Source organism: Dendrobates tinctorius, unplaced genomic scaffold (assembly GCF_039654945.1).
Source record: "Dendrobates tinctorius isolate UK_male_01 unplaced genomic scaffold, ASM3965494v1 ptg000104l, whole genome shotgun sequence".
In the NCBI taxonomy this organism is placed as follows: Eukaryota; Metazoa; Chordata; class Amphibia; order Anura; family Dendrobatidae; genus Dendrobates; species Dendrobates tinctorius.
Genome location: NW_027361772.1, coordinates 4,944,255 through 4,968,324, shown reverse-complemented (window position 1 = coordinate 4,968,324; position 24,070 = coordinate 4,944,255).

Sequence of the window (24,070 nt, the reverse complement as noted above, 5' to 3'; positions counted from 1 at the left end):
TTGCGGCCGGATAGTAAGGGCTTTATTGGCCAGGGCTGCAGCTCTATCCACGGTACACGGCGTGCGCTCCCGGACCCATTCCCGTACCTCTGCAGGGCACTTGGCAAGAAATTGTTCTATAAGGAACGCCTGTATAACATCTTCCACAGTAAAGGCGTTTTCTGCTTCCAGCCATCTCCGACATCTTATGTGCATACATCCTAAACGATCCCCCCGTGGTGCATGGGAGGTCTCGGAACTTGGCCCTATACGAGTCTGGGGTGATAGCATGGTAATCCAGGATAGTCCGCTTTACAATGTTATAATCCCGATTCCGCAGTGCATCAATGGTTCGGTAAGCCTCCGCCAAGCTTCCATTCAGGAGCCCCACTAACAAACGCATCCAGCTAGAGTGGGGCACCTCCATCACAGCACACTGCTGCTCAAAGTCTTTGAAGAACCCCTCTACATCTCCAGAAGCCTCATCAAATGGCTTAAACTTTGTCCAGGTGATCCGTACAGGCTCCCGGATTGTTGGGGTTACACTCCACATTGCGTTACTCCCTTTTTCAAGCTCCATTGCTTCCTGTCTCCGCTGTGCCCGGCGGGCAGCCTCCTCCTTGTACTCCTGAGAGACGCCGGGGCCCAGAACCGCCATCTCTTCTTCATACCACACCAACCACTGGCTTTTCTGGATGGGGATCCCTGTCTCCAGTGCTCGTCCTTCAGACATCTGGGAGGAGGTGGCCGGGCTAGCGCCCACCAGTAGATCAATTAAGGCCTCTTTAGTCTGTCCCTGGTAGTTCAGGCCCAGGTCTCTGGCTCTCTCCTGTAAACTGCATACAGTCCAATTTCTGTACTCACTCTGTGGGTGGTTCTCCATTGGGTGATGCTCTGTTGATCCTACTGCTGCCACCAGTTGTCACGGTGTCCTTCTCTGGTATCACACAATCAACAGAGCAAGCGAAGAGTGAACAATTCCAAGACCTTTATTCAAGCAAAAATACGAAAAGGTCCATATTCAGTCCACCACACAAAGGATAAGATAGTCCAGAATAAGAATGCAGTCCAGTATCAGGATAAAATGTCCAGGGAAACGAGATTCCAAAACACTCTAGCACCAGAGGATAAAAATGGGTCCTTCTCTCTGAAATGCAGCCTTTTCACCATCTTGTCTCTACCGGAACTGACTTGTCCAGCTGCCGTTCTTCCCCCCACCCCCTTCCTTGTCCAGGGGTAGTCAAACAAGTTACCTCTCAGAGGAGAACAAAAGGCCTTAGGGATTAATGCACTACAGGGCGTCATCAAGAGACAGATACAGTGAGGCTGTAGGCTTACAATGTAATAAGAAAAACACTATGAAAATAACTGGAATTGTTAAAAATAGGAATATACAAAAAATGACATCCACATAACATATCACACCATCACACTGCCCCATCGTGCCCAGCATTCTGCCCCCATCATGACCAGCAATCTGCCCCATCGTGTCCAGCAATCTGCCCCATCGTGCCCAGCATTCTGCCCCCATCATGACCAGCATTCTGCCCCATCGTGTCCAGCATTCTGCCCCGTCGTGTCCAGCATTCTGCCCCCATCATGACCAGCAATCTGCCCCATCGTGCCCAGCATTCTGCCCCTATCATGACCAGCAATCTGCCTCATCGTGTCAAGCATTCTGCCTCATCGTGCCCAGCATTCTGCCCCATCGTGCCCAGCATTCTGCCCCCATCATGACCAGCAATCTGCCCCATCGTGTCCAGCAATCTGCCCCATCGTGCCCAGCATTCTGCCCCATGTCCAGCAATCTGCCCCAGTGTTCATCATTCTGCCCCATATCCAGTAATCTGCCCCAGCGTTCAGCATTCTGCCCATGTCCAGCATTCTGCCCCCATGTCTCAGTCTCCCCCGGGCCCCCCGGATTGCCGCTCTTAAAAATTTTAAAAAATAAAAAAAAGTTCTTCTTACCTGGCCGCGGTCCAGCGGCGGGTGACGCTCGCGCTCCCTCCACACTGCAGCGCGTCCCAGCCAGCAGCTGACAGTGACGTCAGACACCTGCGAGGTGCGTGCTGCGGCTGACGTCAGCTGCCAGCCTCCTATTGGCTGGTGGCTGTTAAATATTGACGTGAAGGCCGGCAGGCCCGCATTGTCAATAGCGTTTAGCTGCGGCAGCGCCGAGGGCCCGGTTCACCTACCGGTAGGGGCCCGGTGTCCAGAGGAGACCGGGCCCGATGTGGGCCCCCTCTGCCCACCGGGCCCCTTACGCCAGTCAGGGCAGTAATGCCCTGATGGCGGCCCTGTGTGTATGTTTGTATCTGTGTATGTATGTGTGTATGTGTCTTTATCTGTGTGTATCTGTGCATGTATGTGTGTATCTATATGTGTATCCATGTATGTGTGTATCTGTATATGTGTGCGTGTATGTATGTGTGTTTATCTGTGTACGTGTATGTGTATCTGTATGTGTTTTTATCTGTGTATATGTATCTGTGTGTGCATCTATGTGTGTTTATCTGTGTATGTGTATGTATGTGTGCGTGTATCTATGTGTGTTTGTGTGTATGTGTGTGTATATATAAGCCCACCCCCCCGCACCACCTCCACCCTGCTGGGCCATGGAAGAATGGTCTTGCTGGAAGCCGGTGTCTGGTGCGAAAAAGGTTGGGGACAACTGGTATAGAGGAACAGAAGCACAACGCTGATGGCTGCATTGCAAATGTGAGAACATAAAATATATGATACCTGCAGCCTGACTAGATTTCCAGCCACTGAGGCAACTAAGGAAGGGGCCCCCCATGCAATTTAAAGGTGACACGAGGAGGAGGCCCACATGACCTTTTTAATTCCCTGTGGGCCCTCTTCCGCCACTGTTTCACCTCTAAAGGTACTGTCACACTTAGCGATGCAGCAGCGATCCCGACCAGCGATATGACCCGGTCAGGATCGCTGGTGCATCGCTAAGTGGTCGCTAGTGAGCTGCCACACAGGCAGATCTCACCAGTGACATAGCAGCGGTGTTAGGAACGGCGGAACGCACTAAATAAAATAAATAATAAAGTGCGTTCGCCACTCGGGGTCCACCGTGCAGTAGGTGTTACACCGCTGCTAGGTAATGACAGAGGAGCAATATGACGGTATGATGCGCACGGGTTCAACTTCACCCGGAGTGCGCAGAGAGGGCTCTGTTTACACACAAAGGTGCCGATATGGCGGTATAATGCGCACGGATTCAACTTCACCCGGAGTGGGGCTCTGTTCACACACAGAGGTGCCGCAACAAAAACATACAAAATGCTGAACCTGTTAATGACACAGGCCTTGGGTAAATGCACACACGGTATCTGGTCACAGGAGCAGGACCCAAGACAGAGGAGCTGCGTCCCTCTAGACCTACCGTGTGTGCGGCATCGCTTCTGCGAGCGCCAAGAAGAGCTGCAACTGCAGTGCGGCGTAGGACACTGCCGCTCGACGACAAAGCCAGAAAGCAAGCGCAATGTCGGACGCTAGCGTAGTGGTGCGGTTTGCACAGTGGCTTAAGGCTTGCCACTGACTGGCGCTGACTGCTAAATTAATTCCCTATCCACATACGTAATATCAGAGGGAATGGGTTCTATAATGAGTCAGTCACCAGAAACATACATCCGTCACCATTCACACATAGCGAGTATAGTTTATACTAGCGCATGGCGGAACTGCCATGCGCGCTTTTTATAGCCGTGCGGGACCTTCCAGATCTCCGAGATGGACCAATGAGATCTGGAACAGGACCTGGGCACATGACTCCCGATCTCCAATGGGAGATCGTCTCATGAGCATGCCCAGTAGGAGCACAGAGGGACTTAGTCTCTGGAGCGGTCTGCTGCAAAGTAATCTCCTCTGCAGTAGAAAGACAGAAGGAGACCGCAGAATGTGAGGCTCTGGATTCCTGCAGAGCAGGCACAGAAACCTGACGCCTAACATTACCCCCCCATCCTAGGTCCCCCTCCTCTCTGAGCCTTTCAATCCACTACCCTGTTCCCATCAGAGGCATAGGCCTCAGACTCGTCCGAAGGCAAGTCTGATGTCCCGGTAGGTGACACGGAAAACCGGGACACGTGGAAGGTATCAGAGGCGGCAAGATCGCCAGGTTTAAGAAGGGACACATGGGAGACAACGGGAGCGGCAAAACCGCCCGGAGCATAAGTTGAAGTGGGACGCCGCAGTGTGTCAGCGGACGTCTCCACTCTCTGTTTAAGGAAGCTTGCCCGAGCACACGAGGCTCATGCCTGAATATATTTTTTAATGTCCCGAGCCCTGTGGGGCCACCAATACGTCCCTGCCAGGAGTTTTGTGGTCTGCATGTAGCCACAGTGACCACCCGCCCCGGACGCGTGTGCCCACGCGAGAACCTTCAGCCGAAGGCGAGGGGGGACAAAGGTCTTGCCCGGCGGCACAGAGTTTGACCATTGCGGGGCCCCGTTATCCTGGTGAACAGGGTGCTGACAGTGGCAGTCGCAAGTGGAGCTTAGTGCCGGACGCGCCTCGAGACTTGCGCGAGACACCTCCATGGGCTCTGGGAGTGAACACTCTGGCTCGGGTGATTCCAGAGGTTCAAAGAGGTTGGGAGCCGGAGTAACCCTCCGTCTGGATTGAGCACGCTCCAGCCCGCGCTCCGAAAAACGGAGATCAATAAGGGTGGCAATTTCAATCAGCTCCTCCAGACTTACAGGAATCTCTCTGGTAGAAAGAGCATCCTTAACATGCTCAGCTAAACCTCTCCAAAACACAGGGATGAGGGCTTTGTCAGACCACTCCAGCTCGGAAGCCAGTGTCCGAAAACGAACGGCATACTGACTAACCGAGAGGGATCACTGAGTCAAAGCAAGTAGCTGTAGAGAGGTGTCGTGCGTGACCCGTGGTCCCAGGAAGACCTGCTTAATAGCTGTTAAAACCTGAGCAGCGGTCCAAACCTCTGGGTCACCACGCTCCCATAGTGGCGTAGCCCACTCCAACGCCTTGCCCGACAGAAGGGAAACAATAAACCCCCACCTTGGCCCGTTCCGTAGGGAATCGCGCAGCCAGTAACTCCAGCTGGATAGAGCACTGGCTGACAAAACCCCTACAGGAGGCGCCATCGCCAGAAAATTTATCGGGCAACGGGAGGCGGGTAACTGTCGGCGCGTGGGAGGACGTGGACACCGCCTCTGCGATCGCCTGTACAGCAGCCTCCGAAGACTTTGCCGCTGCGATAACACTCTCAAGAGTAGCCAACCGGCCCTCTAGCTGGCGAATGCACTGAAGGAGTTGCTGCTGATCTGCCATCACTAGCCAGACCCTGGCGCTAGTATAATGTTAGGAACGGCGGAACGCACTAAATAAAATAAATAATAAAGTGTGTTCGCCTCTCGGGGTCCACCGTGCAGTAGGTGTTACACCGCTGCTAGGTAATGACAGAGAAGCAATATGACGGTATGATGCGCACGGGTTCAACTTCACCCGGAGTGCGCAGAGCGGGCTCTGTTCACACACAGAGGTGCCGATATAGAGGTGTAATGCGCACGGGTTCAACTTCACCCGGAGTGCGCAGAGCGGGCTCTGTTCACACACAGAGGTGCTGCAACAAAAACATTCAAAATGCTGAACCTGTTAGTGACACAGGCCTCAGGTAAATGCACACACGGTATCTGGTCACAGGAGCAGGACCCAAGACAGAGGAGCTGCGTCCCTCTAGACCTACCGTGTGTGCGGCGTTGCTTCTGCGAGCGCCAAGAAGAGCTGCAGTGCGGCGTAGGACACTGCCGCTCGACGACAAAGCCAGAAAGCAAGCGCAATGTCGGACGCTAGCATAGCGGTGCGGTGTGCACAGTGGCTTAAGGCTTGCCACTGACTGGCGCTGACTGCTAAACTAATTCCCTATCCACATACGTAATATCAGAGGGAAGGTGTTTTATAATGAGTCAGTCACCAGAAACATACATCCGTCACCATTCACACATAGCAAGTATAGTCTATACTAGCGCATGGCTGAACTGCCATACGCGCTTTTTATAGCCGTGCGGGACCTTCCAGATCTCCGAGATGGACCAATGAGATCTGGAACAGGACCTGGGCACATGACTCCCGATCTCCAATGGGAGATCGTCTCATGAGCATGCCCAGTAGGAGCACAGAGGGACTTAGTCTCTGGAGCGGTCTGCTGCAAAGTAATCTCCTCTGCAGTAGAAAGACAGAAGGAGACCGCAGAATGTGAGGCTCTGGATTCCTGCAGAGCAGGCGCAGAAACCTGATGCCTAACAAGCGGTCGGCGGTCGCTACTTACCTGTCAGACGAGGCGATGAAGACGTCCTCCCGCCCGCGTCCCAGATGTGCACAGGGGCCCACAGGGGGATTCCCCTGTTCCTCTATGGGCCAGTCCGAGCCTGATTATATATATATATATACATACAGTATATATGTGTATATACACACACATTATATATATATATATATATACACACACTAGCTGAAAAGCCTGGCGCTACCCGGGCATAGTAACTAACAACGGTTAGTTATAACAAATTATAATGATTGTATCTATATATATATATATATATAAAGCTGAGTGTACAGCTCCGCCCACTCCGCATAGCCACATTCACTATAATATCCCACGTCATCCCGTCAGATAGAGTTACCGGACTACTACCCCTAATATCTCACATCGTCCCGTCTGCCAGAGCTACCGGACTACTAATATCCCATATCAACCCGTCAAAACCACCAGACTACTACCCCTAATATCCCACATCATCCCATCAGCCAGAGCCACTGGACAACTACTACTAATATCCCACATCATCCCGTCACAGCCGCTGGACTACATTACTGTCATGATCCAGGTTGGATTATGACAGATAAATGCACAAGTAACCTTTTTTTTTCCTTAAGCTGTGTGCTTAAAGGTAGTTTTGCCCCGGTGGCCATTAGGGACATTGCACTTTGGTGATTTCAGTTCTATTTTTTCCCCCCGGTGGCCATTAGGGTCATTGCACTCTGGTTACTTTGGTTTAGTGCACGTGATTATCACTAACAGGTGTGATTGCTCTGGTTTAACTACATAGGAGTGTCTTGTTCTCTCACTTACGGTTGGTGATATTGCTCATTTCTAACCAAGTCTGGTGGAGGAAGGAACTACAGAGAGGAGTTCCATGCAGCTCAGGAGAGCTCTGGTGTAAAGTCTGGTGTGGAAGGAGCTAGAGAGAGTTCGTTGCAGCTCTGACAAAGCTTGGTGAAGTAGCAGCGATTCTGGAGGAAAGCTGCATTCTGGTGGTGGACTCTGTTGCTGGGAGCAAGAGCAACAGAGCAAAGCTAAGTGGTGTTATCCCTGTTTGTGACTTCCCTTATGTGTGTTTCAGTGCAGTGGTGGGATTAGTTTCTGCACCGTCCATAATACAATAAGAGAAAGAGAAAGCTACTGACCAAAAAATTGGGATCACCACAATAAATAGCTAAATATACAAATTTTATTCAGTGTCAATCAGACCAAAAACACAATTTAAAAACATTAAAAAGTCACATAATGACAATTGAACCCTTAGGGGTTAATAATATAACCCTGGAAGACTCCCCTACCACCTGAGGTATAAATATAAGTTAACAACTGGTCCAGATATTAAATGGCAAAGCCATGTGTTGTCAAGCATGTCATAAATACATAAAGCTATTAAAGAGCCCCAATTGGAGCACTATAAAGATGTACAAATGATCAAGTCTAACATGTAAATACAGGTGAAAATACTGTACATACTGACAGCTAATACAAGTATAACACTGCTATGTTATATCAGAAATGTCACAGATATTTTACAAAGAGCCTCAATTGGAGCACTGTAGGACCAGAGATCATGAAGCTGCAGTATGCCAAGAACATGCACCAGATAACAGACCTGCCCCATAGATCAGGGAAAGACATAATATGGAGGTAAAGAAATATAGATAAAAGGTATATCTGAGCCCTAAAATTGTAGGCTCAGAACCAGAAAAACAGCCTCCAGAAAAGCGCATATAGTGTGCGCTGGGTACATGACAGCATACTATACCAAAAATAGGGGGAGCCAGTGGACGTGCCCGACGCGTGTCGCTACCGCAAGGTAGCTTCGTCAGGGGCTGGAGTAAAGGTCTGAGAGCCGTGAGTTAAATATATTATCCAATTTACAAGATACAAAACAGCTGCAATAGATACCTGCATGGTAGCGTGTACAGAGGCGGGGCCTGATCGTCAATCACGGTCCAAGGGAACACATAGACGTCACTTCCACCGGAAGAAGGTCATAAACACCATCGTGACCAATAAAGATAAATGCGCATGCGCTAAACAAATGCAATTGTGTGTGTCCATATATGAACTGAGGGGAAGAAGGTCATTTCACCCGTTCAGCAGGCAATCATATGGCACTAATGCGCATGCGAAAAACAAAAGCATATTACTCCTGCTATCTGTCACACATGCAACTGCACAAATAGATGTTAAATATTATTAGATTATTGCGCGCATACCCACATATAGGCATAATGGACATAACGTTGATTCACCTGTATAAGAAGTGATGATACTGCGCTACTTGCATATGTGTTAATAAATATGGACATTTAAACTTACAAGTCACTTACACCTGATAAGGGTCATGGAGATGACCATGGCCAAACTAGATTAACGCACATGCGTAAGAAAGACACGGCTATATATGCTCGTTTATAAACTACGGGAAAGAAGATCGTTTCACCCGTTCAATGGTAATAACGCTGCAGTGTTTCATATATCACAACACACATGTTTCTCATGCTGTTTATAACAATATAAATATATATACCTATTGCACATACATCCACATATAAGGTGTTAAATAGTGCTAGATTATTGCGCAAATGACCACATACCAATATAATGGAGATAAGATTGATTCTCCCATTTTAGACATAATCGTGCTAAATCATTTGCACACATGTTCATAACTAAGAGCATTTGAGAAAAGTCATACATATAGAGGTATTCTGTGAGTAAGTATACATCTCACCATAAAGGGACATCGTCCCATGAATGTATGACTATTCAAAAGATGCCATAAAGAATAGATCCATGCACTAAGGCAGAAAGTTAGAGGTAGATATTCATACCAAATAAATGCAGCAACGCACTACAGATAGGTCTGATAACCAAGACAGTCGCATAGGGCGCAAATGTGTTAAGCAAAATAAGAAGGGCCATTTTCTTCCTGCGCATGCATTCACACACAGTCAATGTCATGAGAATTGAGATCATTTCTTCCATTGATTTTATGAGGATGCCACATAATACAAAAGATACTTAACACCAAAAATTAATGTAGGGCTGCAATAATAAACTCATGTAGTATATCACTTATTAGAGGTTGTAATCAAAATGTAGCTAAAGACTAAGCAGCAACACAACTATACAAATGTGTTAATAACGAATACCAACACAAAGTTATTTAAATATTTTTAGTACTGAAAGACCTTGTCCAAAAGTAATATTGAACAACACTGAATAAAAATACCAAACATAATCTCGGTCAAGAACACAATATATTGTCTGTCCAAATTTGCTTCGTAGGTATCAGTACTGTTATTAAAGGTTAGCCAACATAGAGCAGTATGGATAGAGATGGACCTAGAAATAACCTTCACTATAACCCAGCAGGTGGAAAACACTACCCCAATTAGTCATAGAGTCAGAGAGGTGCAGTCACAATCAAAATCCCCAGGCTCCACCCTAGATAACATATGAAAATAGTATAAGCAATAATATTCATTGTATAACTAACATGAGAGATCAACGTCCACAGACTCCACCCTAGATGGCATGTAAGTATGGTGTGGACGTGAGGGTCCAGTAATCGTCCAACATGATACAGAGGGCAAGAAAAATCAGCCTTGGCTTTGCTGATTGAGTACAGACAGCGTCGGAAGGCCCACAAAAATGTAGGGGTCTCCAAAAGCTGCTGCTGCCACAGGCTCCACCCTAAATGGCATGTAGGGATGGTGTGGACAAAAAGGTCCAGTAGTCATCCAACATGAAACACAGGGAAAGAAAAATCAGCCTGAACTTGGCTGATTGGGAACAGACAGCATCGGACAACTCACAAAAATGTGGGTGTCTCCAAGCGCCGCTGCTGCCAACTAGTGACACGGAGTTGAACAATCAATGGAAATCCAACCCCAAATTTTTTTTAATCAATGTTACTAAATAGCAAGCAACTCACAAATATGTTATATGAATACTAAAGTATTGGAGGAATGTAAAAAAGGCCAGACCACAGCCATGGATGAGAATGAGGGACAAGGAGCCTTCACATATATCCATTAGGCTGTGGATGGCAATGTTGGTCCACAGGCTCCACCCTGAACTAGGTGAAACAGGATTGGAAAATGGCTCCTAAGGATCTAAGGATTATTCAAAAATAAACTCGGTGACTGAGAAAGTGTCATATAGAGGTGACAAAGTGATACAATTCAACAGTCATTAGATATTAGAAAAGTCCGACATAATCAAGTCATGTCCAAGATTGATGAATAAATTGATAAGACAAGGCGTCCAACAGAGTCCAAGCGAGGTCCAAAACCAGTCCAATATTCCCCTGTTTATTGGGGTAAGGCACCAAGATATGTGTCAAAGGATCCACAAGGGCAGGGTAGTCTTGAAAAGTGAATTCCAAACCGAACTGATTGAAGATTGACAGGTTCTGTAAAAAGAACACACAATTAAGAATCAAGACTTTTTACACCTGTTTATAAAAAACAGTAAAAAGGAGATCTTCATTCAATCCCAGTGGTGCCCGGCTCCTAAGGTTAAAGATCCTCTTGGACTCTCGCTTTAAAAGTTCTAGAGAGATGTTCCCTCCACGAATGTCTGATGGTACAGATTCAAGACCCATAACCCGTATGCCGGTACTACAGCTGTTATGGTCACGTAAAAAGTGTAGAGCAACCGAACTCAAAGTTTTACCTTTCTCTTTATCGGCCCTCGCCGTATTGATGTTGGATAGATGTTGCGGAATTCTTTTATGAAGTTCTTGCGTAGTCTGGCCAATATAGATCTTAGGGCAACGACAGATCAAGGCATACACCAGGTTCCTAGACCTACAATTAAAGTAAGTTTTAGAAAAAATAGGTGCTTTCAAAGTGGGGATAACAACCCCTTCTCTGCCTACCGTGAGATGACAAATGTTGCATCCACCACAGGCGAAGGTACCAATCAACCGTGTACCCCTATTCAACTTCTGTGTGGGCCTCTTAAAGTGGCTGTGACAGAGAGAATCCTTGAGGGATTGTGCCCTCCTTGCTATCAACGTAGGCCTGGAATCAATGTGAGGTGCCAATTTAGGGTCATTTGTCAACTTATCTCAGTACTTAGACAGAATACCACGTATATTATGCCACTGGTTATTATAGGTGGTAATCAACCCAATGGGTTTAGCGGTATTCCTCATTCTAGGTTGTAGTAATTGTCTCCGATTACTGCTCTTCGTTGTCTGAAAGGCCCTAGAGATAACTTTCTGGGGATAACCCCTATTCCTGAAGCGATCTGTCAGATCTTGTGCCTGAGAAAGAAAATCCTGATGTTCAGAGCAGTTTCTTCTTACCCTGTAAAATTGGCCCTTCGGTATGCCATTTTTAAGATGGTCAGGGTGAAAACTTGAGTAATGCAGAATGCTGTTAGTGGACAAGGGTTTCCGATATAATGAGGTCTTCACCATGCCATCCTCTATCATCAATTTCAGATCAAGGAATTCTGCCACGGAATCCACAAAATTTGCTGTAAGGTGGATATTGAAAAGGTTTTTTATTAAGCAGATTTATAAATTTCTGACATTCGTCCAGTGATCCAGTCCAAAACAACAGTATGTCATCAATATACCTGAACCATTTAAATACAGTCATATGTTAAAGTTTGGGCACCCCTATTAATGTTAACCTTTTTTCTTTATAACAATTTTGGTTTTTGCAACAGCTATTTCAGTTTCATATCTCTAATAACTGATGGACTCAGTTATATTTCTGGATTCAAATGAGGTTTATTGTACTAACAGAAAATGTGCAATCTGCATTTAAACAAAATTTGACCGGTGCAAAAGTATGGGCACCTCAACATAAAAGTGACATTAATATTTTGTAGATCCTCCTTTTGCAAAAATAACAGCCTCTAGTCACTTCCTGTAGCTATTAATGAGTTCCTGGATCCTGGATGAAGGTATTTGTGACCATTCCTGTTTACAAAACAATTCCAGTTCAGTTAAGTTTGATGGTCGCCGAGAATGGACAGCCCGCTTCAAATCATCGCACAGATGTTCAATGATATTCAGGTCTGGGGACTGGGATGGCCATTCCAGAACATTGTAATTGTTCCTCTGCATGAATGCCTGAGTAGATTTGGAGCGGTGTTTTGGATCATTGTCTTGCTGAAATATCCATCCCCTGCGTAACTTCAACTTCGTCACTGATTCTTGCACATTATTGTCAAGAATCTGCTGATACTGAGTTGAATCCATGCGACCCTCAACTTTAACAAGATTCCCGGTGCCGGCATTGGCCACACAGCCCCAAAGCATGATGGAACCTCCACCAAATTTTACTGTGGGTAGCAAGTGTTTTTCTTGGAATGCTGTGTTTTTTAGCCTCCATGCATAACGCCTTTTTGTATGACCAAACAACTCAATCTTTGTTTCATCAGTCCACAGGACCTTCTTCCAAAATGTAACTGGCTTGTCCAAATGTGCTTTTGCAAACCTCAGGCGACTCTGTTTGTGGCGTGCTTGCAGAAACGGCTTCTTTCGCATCACTCTCCCATACAGCTTCTTCTTGTGCAAAGTGCGCTGTATTGTTGACCGATGCACAGTGACACCATCTGCAGCAAGATGATGCTGCAGGTCTTTGGAGGTGGTCTGTGGATTGTCCTTGACTGTTCTCACCATTCTTCTTCTCTGCCTTTCTGATATTTTTCTTGGCCTGCCACTTCTGGGCTTAACAAGAACTGTACCTGTGTTCTTCCATTTCCTTACTATGTTCCTCACAGTGGAAACTGACAGGTTAAATCTCTAAGACAACTTTTTGTATCCTTCCCCTGAAAAGCTATGCTGACTAATCTTTGTTTTCAGATCATTTAAGAGTTGTTTTGAGGAGCCCATGATGCCATTCTTCATAGGAGAATCAAATAGGAGAACTACTTGCAAGTGGCCACTTTAAATACCTTTTCTCATGATTTGATACACCTGGCTATGAAGTTCAAAGCTCAATGAGGTTACAAAACCAATTTAGTGCTTCAGGAAGTCAGTAAAAGTAGTTAGGAGTGTTCAAATCAAGAAAATGATAAGGGTGCCCATACTTTTGCATCGGTCAAATTTTGTTTAAATGCAGATTGCACATTTTCTGTTAGTACAATAAATCTCATTTGAATCCAGAAATATAACTGAGTCCATCAGTTATTAGATATATGAAACTGAAATAGCTGTTGCAAAAACCAAAATTGTTATAAAGAAAAAAGGTTAACATTAATAGGGGTGCCCAAACTTTAACATATGACTGTACATGGCTTTTAAAATCCACTGAATTATAGACATAATTGACTTCCCACCACCCCATAAATAGGTTGGCATATGACGGCGCATATCGTACCCCCATCGCAGTCCCAGATACCTGCCTATAAAAGGAGCGGTCAAAAACAAAGTAGTTCTTGTCCAGGATGAAGTGCAGTAAATCCACGATGAAAGAGTCATGTTGTCGATCGCCGGTAGTGTGCTGCTCCAAGAAGAAGGATACTGCCTGAATTCCCAAGTCGTGCCGTATGTTGGTGTATAATGATTCAACGTCGAGAGTGACAATAAGGGTGTTAGGGGGGATCTGTAGATCACTAAGTACAGCCAATAGATGTGATGTATCCTTGATGTATGAATCCAAAATAGTTACTAATGGTTGTAAAAAAAAGTCAACATAGATACAAGGTTTCTCAAAAATCCCCCCAATCCCAGAGACAATAGGCCTACCTGGTGGCTCCTGGATCGATTTATGCACTTTAGGCAGCATATAAAAGGTCGGGACCCTTGGGTGATGGGTAGTCAAGAAATCTTTTTCTTTCTGATTAATGACATTATGTGCCATTGCCATGGATAATAATTTTTCCAGTTTTGAGTTGAACACCACAGTGGGATCAGATGGTAGTAGCTGGTAAAACAAAGAGTTGTTCAATTGTCTTTTAGCCTCCTTAACATAAAGATCCACAGGCCAGATAACAATATTCCCCCCTTTGTCTGCCTCTGATGATCCGATCCCTGTTGTTACCCAGTTCCCGTATAGCCTTTTTTTCGGTTTGATTGATATTGTTTAAGTAATTTGGTCTCTCGTCAAGTAGCCGTATATCCCTACTCACCGCATCAAAGAAAATTTGTATCACGGGGAAAAGTGAGAAGCGGGGGGTGGCCTGAGAAGGTAGGCATCCCTTGAAGCCTGTCCTCGTCATTGGGTGTTCGTTTTCCTCCAATAGTGAGATAAGGTCCCTTAGGACTTGTCTCTCCTCCATTGGCAAACTGTCAATAACAGACGGTTGATGGTACATCAGTTTAAAAGTAAGTTGTCTACAGAACATATATAAATCTTTCACAAACGTAAATTTGTCCAAAGGATTCATAGGACAAAAAGAAAGACCCCGTTGTAGGACTGAAATTTCAATATCCGATAGTTCATACTGTGACAAATTAATAATTGACAGCTTACCCTGGTTGAGCCCAAATCCTGTTGAAGAAGGAACGGGGAGGGTCAGCGGAACACTCAATATTTCCGCCTCTGCCTGGTTTCCCTCCGATATTTGGGGGACCACTGCCTGTACCCTCTGATCTTCTTTTATTAATCTTTTACCGTGTCTGCCCCTCCTACAGCGCCCTCGATGTCGCTTTGCTCTGACGATAAAAAAAAAATCGCTTGACTGGAATTCCACTGCCACTGAGTGGTCTTTAATGGAGTTATTATCAGGAAAAAAGCGTCTTTTATTTCCCCTGTGTACCCACTTATAGGCTTTATCATTATTGAAATCCATTTGGTCACGTTTGAACTTACGTTTTTTACCCCCAATTATGTCTTTTTCATACTGGTCAATAGTGTTCTTAAGGCGTGTCTGAAAAGGTTCAACAACCGTTTTGGTGTCATATGCAGACAATTTAGACTCATGGGATTTAATCCTTTCCTTAATATTTGTTAGTGATAATCGATCATGTTCTATAAGTAGATTCATGAGAATAGTAGAGCATTGGAACAGTCCAGTTTCCCATGTTTTCTGAAATGTACTATCTGCCTCCCAGGCTGGAAAAATCTGAACCCTCAACCCTCGAGGGACAAGACCAAATCTCTTGTACTCCTTGAGACTCTTGATATTCCACCAAGTTTTGGTAAGTGATTTGTGCAAATTCACCAAATCTCTGGAAATACTATCAAAATCAGATGTTTTAGTACCATTAATGGGGGATGGGGAAGTCACAGTGACATCCTCAAAAATCCCCTGAACCTGATTGTTCCAGGCAGTCTCTCTAGCAGCCAAATCCATAGTAATATAAAGGTAAGAGGAGCGTGCCAACACTCCCCCACAGAAACGTGGCTTATGAGGCCACTGAAAATGGACTAAATAGAAAAGGTGGGAAGGGCACCGCTAATAATGAAAGTCAGGGATACACCAATAGTCAGTACACGTGAATAATACAATAAGAGAAAGAGAAAGCTACTGACCAAAAAATTGGGATCACCACAATAAATAGCTAAATATACAAATTTTATTCAGTGTCAATCAGACCAAAAACACAATTTAAAAACATTAAAAAGTCACATAAGGACAACCGAACCCTTAGGGGTTAATAATGGCCATCAAATGGCCAAGTTCTCCAAAAAATATGACATAGTTGTCATGGGAGATTTCAACTATCCAGACATTTGTTGGGAATCTCTCTCAGGCAAAACTAACAGGTCAAGGAAATTCTTATCCTCTCTTGCTGACAACTTTATCTTCCAAAAGGTAGGGGAGAAAACAAGGGGAACTGCTACCTTGGATCTAATCCTTATAAACAGGGAGGAAATGGTTGAGGAGGTAAAAGTGGCTGGAACCCTAGGAGGTAGCGACCATGCTATTTTAGAATTTTGGATAACTAGAGGCGGAAGACCTGTGAAGACTCAGACGTCAAGGTTAGATTTCAGAAAGGCAGATTTTAAGGGATTCAGAAAGATAATTGGAGGGATCCAATGGCTGGATATCCTTAAAGACAAAAATGTCCAGGAAGGATGGGAAATCTTGAAAAATGAAATTCTCAAAGCACAGTTGTTAACAATTCCGAAAAGAGGGAAGAATAGGAAGCATTTAAGGAAACCAGGATGGGTGAACACAGAACTTAAGCACATGCTAAAAAGGAAGAAAAAAATGTTTATAAAATGGAAAGAGGGAGGCATATCTAAAGAAGAATATAATGCTGTCTGCAGAATCTGCAGGGCACAAATCAGATTAGCTAAAGCTGAAAATGAATTGAGGCTTGCAAGAGATGTCAAAAGCAATAATAAAGGATTTTGGGGATATGTCAAAAGTAAAAGAAAAGTCAAAGATGCTATAGGATTTTTACAGGATGAAAATGATGAAATGGTAAGACAGGATGTTGAGAAGGCTGAACTTTTAAATTCCTATTTTGCATCTGTTTTCTCTCAGAAAGGAAATGTAACACCAACTGTTATTCACTGTCCTATTAAGGGAATAGAAGAATCCAGGATATCTATAAACAGAAAGATAGTGAGGAAACACTTAGCTAACCTAAATGAATTCAAGTCTCCAGGTCCAGATGAATTACACCCCAGAGTACTGAAGGAGATAGCAGAAGAAATTTCTGAACCACTCTCCATAATCTTTGAAAATTCTTGGAGAACAGGAGAAGTGCCAGAAGACTGGAGAAGAGCAAATATTGTTCCTATCTTCAAAAAGGGGAAGAAGGTGGACCCAGGCAACTATAGGCTGGTGAGTCTGACTTCTATACCAGGAAAGATCTTTGAACAAATTATTAAACAACATGTAAGTCAATACCTGGATAAGAATGAAGTGATCAAACAGAGTCAGCATGGGTTTGTAACTAATAAGTCATGTCAGACTAACTTAATTTCCTTCTATGACGGTATCACTGATTGGGTGGATCAAGGAAATGCTGTAGATATAGTATATCTTGACTTCAGCAAAGCATTTGACAAAGTCTCTCATACAATCCTTATTGAAAAAATGACTAAGTATGGAATGGACAAGGCAACTGTTAGGTGGATTCATAGCTGGCTTAGTGATCGGACCAAAAGAGTGGTCGTAAATGGCTGCACATCCAGTTGGAAGAATGTCTCAAGTGGGGTACCACAGGGCTCTGTCCTGGGCCCTGTATTGTTCAACATCTTTATCAACGATTTAGATGAAGGAATTGAGGGTAAACTGATTAAATTTGCTGATGACACAAAGCTAGGAGGGATAGCTAATACTAGAGAAGAGAGAGAGAGGATTCAAAAAGATTTAAATAAACTGGAGAAGTGGGCAGTAACTAACAGAATGGTTTTTAACAGGGAGAAATGCAAAGTACTACATCTGGGCAATAAAAATGAAAAAAGCATATATAGAATGGGAGGAATAGGGCTAAGTGACAGCACATGTGAAAAAGACTTGGGTATACTAATAGATCACAGACTGAATATGAGTCAACAGTGTGATGCAGCAGCAAAAAAGGCAAATGCAGTTCTAGGATGTATTAACAGAAGCATACAGTCTAGATCACGTGAAGTCATTATTTCCCTCTACTCCTCTTTGGTCAGACCTCATCTGGAATATTGTGTCCAGTTTTGGGCACCACATTTTAAAAAAGACATCAACAAACTGGAGCAAGTTCAGAAAAGAGCGACCAGAATGGTGACCGGTCTGCAAACCCTGTCTTATGAGGAAAGGTTGCAGGATTTGGGAATGTTTAGTTTGCAAAAGAGAAGACTGAGAGGAGACTTAATTGCTGTCTACAAATATCTAAAGGGCTGTCACATTGTAGAAGGATCAACTTTATTCTCATTTGCACAAGGAAAGACTAGAAGCAATGGGATGAAACTGAATGGGAGGAGACACAGATTAGATATTAGAAAAACTTTTTGACAGTTAGAGTGATCAATGAGTGGAACAGGCTGCCACGAGAATTGGTGAGTTCTCCTTCAATGGAAGTCTTCAAACAGAGGCTGGACAGACATCTGACTGGAATGATTTAGCGAATCCTGCTTTGAGCAGGGGGTTGGACCAGATGGCCCAGGAGGTCCCTTCCAACTCTACGATTCTATGATTCTATGATAATAATATAACCCTGGAAGACTCCCCTACCACCTGAGGTATAAATATAAGTTAACAACTGGTCCAGATATTAAATGGCAAAGCCATGTGTTGTCAAGCATGTCATAAATACATAAAGCTATTAAAGAGCCCCACTTGGAGCACTATAAAGATTCTGGAGGAAAGCTGCATTCTGGTGGTGGACTCTGTTGCTGGGAGCAAGAGCAACAGAGCAAAGCTAAGTTGTGTTATCCCTGTTTGTGACTTCCCTTATGTGTGTTTCAGTGCAGTGGTGGGATTAGTTTCTGCACCGTCCATTTCATTAGAAAGGGCTAGGTGCAGGGCGAGCTAGGGTTCTTAGGTTCCAGCTCGGCGACAGGTGGGGAGCCTGTATAGGGACTGTTAGGAGTGTAGTGTCTGGCTCAGGGGAGTGCAGGAGGTCTCCACGTCCCCATTCCCTATCACAGGGCCCTCCATTGTATTGGTTTCCCTGGTGTTTCCCCTTATTTAAATTCGCCCTGCTGGAGGCGGTGTATCCAGTTATACGTGTAATTCTGAAATTCGCCTGCTGGAGGCGGTGTATCCGGCTGCACGTTATATTATTTAAATTTGCCCTACTGGAGGCGGTGTATCCAGGGTCACGTTGACCATCACAACTACTACCCCTAATATCCCACATCATCCCATCAGCCTGGGGTCAGAACCAGAGCACTGAGTGGAATGGCCCTAACTTCCATACCGGGGATCCCTTTAAGTGAGGCCTGGAGTCAGATCTAGAGCATTGAGTGGATTTGCCATGATCTCCATACCAATGATCCCTTTAATAGAAGTCTGGGGTGAGAATCAGAGCACTGAGGGATTTACCCTAACTTCCATACCGGAGATCCCTTTAACAGAGGCCAGGGGTCAGTACCAAAGCGCAGCGTGGATTTGCCCTCATTTCCATACCGGGGATTCCTTTAAGAGGAGCCTGTGGTCTGAATCAGAGCGCAGGGTGGATTTGCCCTCACTTCCATACCAGGGATCCCTTTAAGAGGCCCTTGGGTCAGAACCACAGCGCTGAGTGGAACGGTCCTAACTTCCATACAGGGATCCCTTTAAAGAGAGACCTGGGGTCAAAACCAAAGTGTTGGATGGATTTGCCCTGACTTCCATACCAATGATCCATTTAATAGAGGCCTGGGGTCAATACCAGAGCATTTGAAGGCAATTGCTCTGACTTCCATACCGGGAATCCCTTTAAGAGAGCCTGGGGTCAGAACCAGAACGCTGAGTGGAATTGCCCTAACTTCCATACCGGGGATCCCTTTAAGAGAGGCCTGGCATCAGAACCAAAGCTCTGGATGGATTTGCCCTGACTTCCATACCAATGATCCCTTTAAGAGAGGCCTGGGGTCAGAATCAGAGCGCTGAGGGATTTGCCCTAACTTCCATAATGGAGATCCCTTTAAGAGAGGCCTGGGTTCAGTACCAAAGCGCAGAGTGGATTTTGCCCTAACTTCCGTACCGGGGATCCATTTAAGAGGGGCCTGGGGTGAGAACCAGAGTGCTTAGACCCTGGGGGGGTCAGAACCACAGCGCTGAGTGGATTGGTCCTAATTCCATAACGGGGATCCCTTTAAGAGAGGCCTGGGGTCAAAACCAAAGTGCTGGATGGATCTTCCCTAACTTCCTTACCAATGATCCCTTTAAGAGAGGCCTAGGGCCAGTATCAGAGTGCTGAGGGATTTGCCCTAACTACTATACCGGAGATCCCTTTAAGAGGGAAGATGTGCCTATGGGATGGAGGATGTGTGATGGGGATATGGGCACGGGAGGGGGGATTCATTTCTGTCATGTGCTCTCTGCTCTTTTCTGGGTGGCAGACAATGGCTGGGAGCTAATGTTTCCGGGGATGCTAGATTTCTCCCACTATGTCAGTGTCTACTGAGGTGTTGTCGAATGGGAAAACTGTTGCTCATAGCAACCAATCACAGATCAGCTTCTTTTAAACAGCTCTGGTGAAATGAAAGATGCTTAGTGATTGGTTGCAAAGAAAACTGTTGCTCATAGCAACCAATCACAGTTCAGCTTCTTTTAACCAGCTTTGGTGAAATGAAAGATGCTTCGTGACTGGTTGGTGATACATACATACATACATACATTCAGTTTTATATATATACTAGCTGAAGAGCCCGGGCACTGCCCGGGCATAGTAACTAACTACGGTTAGTTATATCAAATTTTAATTATATATATATATATATATATATATACAGTTGTTGGCAAAAGTATTGACAACCCTGCAATTCTGTCAGATAATACTCAGTTTCTTCCTGAAACTGATTGCAAACACAAATTCTTTGTTATTATTATCTTCATTTAATTTGTCTTAAATGAAAAAACACAAAAAGAATCGTCCTAAAGCCAAATTGGATATAATTCCACACCAAACATAAAACAGAGGGTGGACAAAAGTATTGGCACTGTTCAAAAAATCATGTGATGCTTCTCTAATTTGTGTAATTAACAGCACCTGTTACTTACCTGTGGCACCTAACAGGTGTTGGCAATAACTAAATCACACTTGCAGCCAGTTGACATGGATTAAAGTTGACTCAACCTCTGTCCTGTGTCCTTGTGTGTACCACATTGAGCATGGAGAAAAGAAAGAAGACCAAAGAACTGTCTGAGGACTTGAGAAACCAAATTGTGAGGAAGCATAAGCAATCTCAAGGCTACAAGTCCATCTCCAAAGACCTGAATGTTCCTGTGTCTACCGTGCGCAGTGTCATCAAGAAGTTTAAACCCCATGGCACTGTGGCTAACCTCCCTAGATGTGGACAGAAAAGAAAAATTGACAAGAGATTTCAACGCAAGATTGTGCGGATGTTGGATAAAGAACCTCGACTAACATCCAAACAAGTTCAAGCTGCCCTGCAGTCCGAGGGTACAACAGTGTCAACCTGTACTATCCGTCTGCATCTGAATGAAAAGGGACTGTATGGTAGTATACCCAGGAAGACCCCACTTCTTACCCCGAGACATAAAAAAGCCAGGCTGGAGTTTGCCAAAACTTACCTGGAAAAGCCTAAAACGTTTTGGAAGAATGTTCTCTGGTCAGATGAGTCAAAAGTAGAGCTTTTTGGGCAAAGGCATCAACATAGAGTTTACAGGAGAAAAAAAGAGGCATTCAAAGAAAAAAACACGGTCCCTACAGTCAAACATGGCGGAGGTTCCCTGATGTTTTGGGGTTGCTTTGCTGCCTCTGGCACTGGACTGCTTGACCGTGTGCATGGCATTATGAAGTCTGAAGACTACCAACAAATTTTGCAGCATAATGTAGGGCCCAGTGTGAGAAAGCTGGGTCTCCATCAGAGGTCATGGGTCTTCCAGCAGGACAATGACCCAAAACACACACTTCAAAAAGCACTAGAAAATGGTTTGAGAGAAAGCATTGGAGACTTCTAAGGTGGCCAGCAATGAGTCCAGACCTGAATCCCATAGAACACCTGTGGAGAGATCTTAAAATGGCAGTTTGGAGAAGGCACCCTTGAAATATCAGGGACCTGGAGCAGTTTGCCAAAGAAGAATGGTCTAAAATTCCAGCAGAGCATTGTAAGAAACTCATTGATGGTTACCAGAAGCGGTTGGTCGCAGTTATTTTGGCTAAAGGTTGTGCAACCAAGTATTAGGCTGAGGGTGCCAATACTTTTGTCTGGCCCATTTTTGGAGTTTTGTGTGAAATGATCAATGATTTGCTTTTTGCTTCATTCTCTTTTGTGTTTTTTCATTTAAGACAAATTAAATGAAGATAATAATATCAAAGAATTTGTGATTGCAATCATTTTCAGGAAGAAACTGAGTATTATCTGACAGAATTGCAAGGGTGTCAAAACTTTTGGCCACAGCTGTATGTATATATATATAGCAGAGTGTAGAGCCCCGCCCACTCCGCATAGCCACATCTAATATATAAAGCTCAAAGTGTGTATGTATGTGTGTATGTATGTGTGTATGTGTGTGTGTGTATGTATGTCCGGGATAGGCATCCGCACCGTCGCAGCCACAGCCACAAAATTTGGCACAGTCACACGTCTGGACCCCGAGAGCGTCCTAAGCTATGTTGTGAGGCGAAATTTTAACCCCGCGCGTTCCAACTCACCAAACAATTTTGCCCCTATCTACATACTGGGGGAAAAAGTGTGGGCGTGTAAAGCCTCGCCCCTCATTGTGATGTCATAATGCCCCTATTTGCATATTGAGGAAGCAGTGTGTGCGTATCAAGCCCCGCTCCTCATTATGATGTCATAATGGTTGCCATGGCGACGCTGATGTCATCATAGGTTGCAAACCCCGCCGCTCATTATGATGTCATAATGGTTGACCATGGGATGGAGGATGTGTGATGGGTATATGGGCACTGGACTATGGGATGGAGGATATGTATGATGGGTATATGGGCATGGGACTATGGGATGGAGGATGTGTGATGAGTATATGGGCACTGGACTATGGGATGGAGGATATGTATGACGGGTATATGGACACGGGACTATGGGATGGTGGATATGTATGATGGGTATATGGGCACTGGACTATGGGATGGAGGATATGTATGACGGGTATATGGGCACGGGACTATGGGATGGCGGATATGTATGATGGGTATATGCGCACTCGACTATGGGATGGAGGATATGTATGATGGGTATATGGGCCCCGGCCTATGGGATGGTGGACATGTATGATGGGTATATGGGCACGGGACTATGGGATGGAGGATAATTATAATTTGTTATAACTAACCACAGTTAGTTACTATGTCCGGGCAGCGCCGGGCTCTTCAGCTAGTTCACTATAATGTGGCTATGAGCCACCAGACTACTACCCCTAATATCCCACATCATCCTGTCAGCCAGAGCCACCGGACAACTCCCACTAATATCCCACATCATCCCGTCACAGCCACCGGACTACTACCCCTAATATCCCACATCATCCCATCAGCCAGAGCCACCGGACTACTACCCCTAATATCCCACAACATCCCGTCAGCCAGAGACACCGGACTACTACCCCTAATATCCCACATCATCCCGTCAGCCAGAGCCACCGGACTACTCCCCCTAATATCCCACATCATCCCGTCAGCCAGAGCCACCGGACTACTCCCCCTAATATCCCACATCATCCCGTCAGCCAGAGCCACCGGACTACTCCCCCTAATATCCCACATCATCCCATCAGCCAGAGCCACCGGACTACTACCCCTAATATCCCACATCATCCCATCAGCCAGAGCCACCGGACTACTACCCCTAATATCCCACATCATCCCGTCAGCCTGGGGTCAGAATCAGAGCGCTGAGTGTAACTGTCCTAACTTCCATACCGGGGATCCGTTTAAGAGAGGCCTGGCATCAGAACCAGAGCGCTGAGTGGATTTGCCCTGACTTCCATACCAATGATCCTTTTAATAGAAGCCTGGGGTGAGAATCAGAGCGCTGAGGTATTTACCATAACTTCCATACCGGAGATCCCTTTAAGAGAGGCCTGGGGTCAGTATCTAAGCGCAGAGTGGATTTGCCCTCACTTCCATACCAATGATCCCTTTAAGAGGGGCCTTGGGTCAGAACCAGAGCGCTGAGTGGATTTGCCCTGACTTGTATACCAATGATCCCTTTAATAGAACCCTGGGGTCAGAATCAAAGTGCTGAGGGATTTGCCCTAACTTCCATGCAGGAGATCCCTTAGGAGAGCCTGGGGTCAGTACCAAAGCGC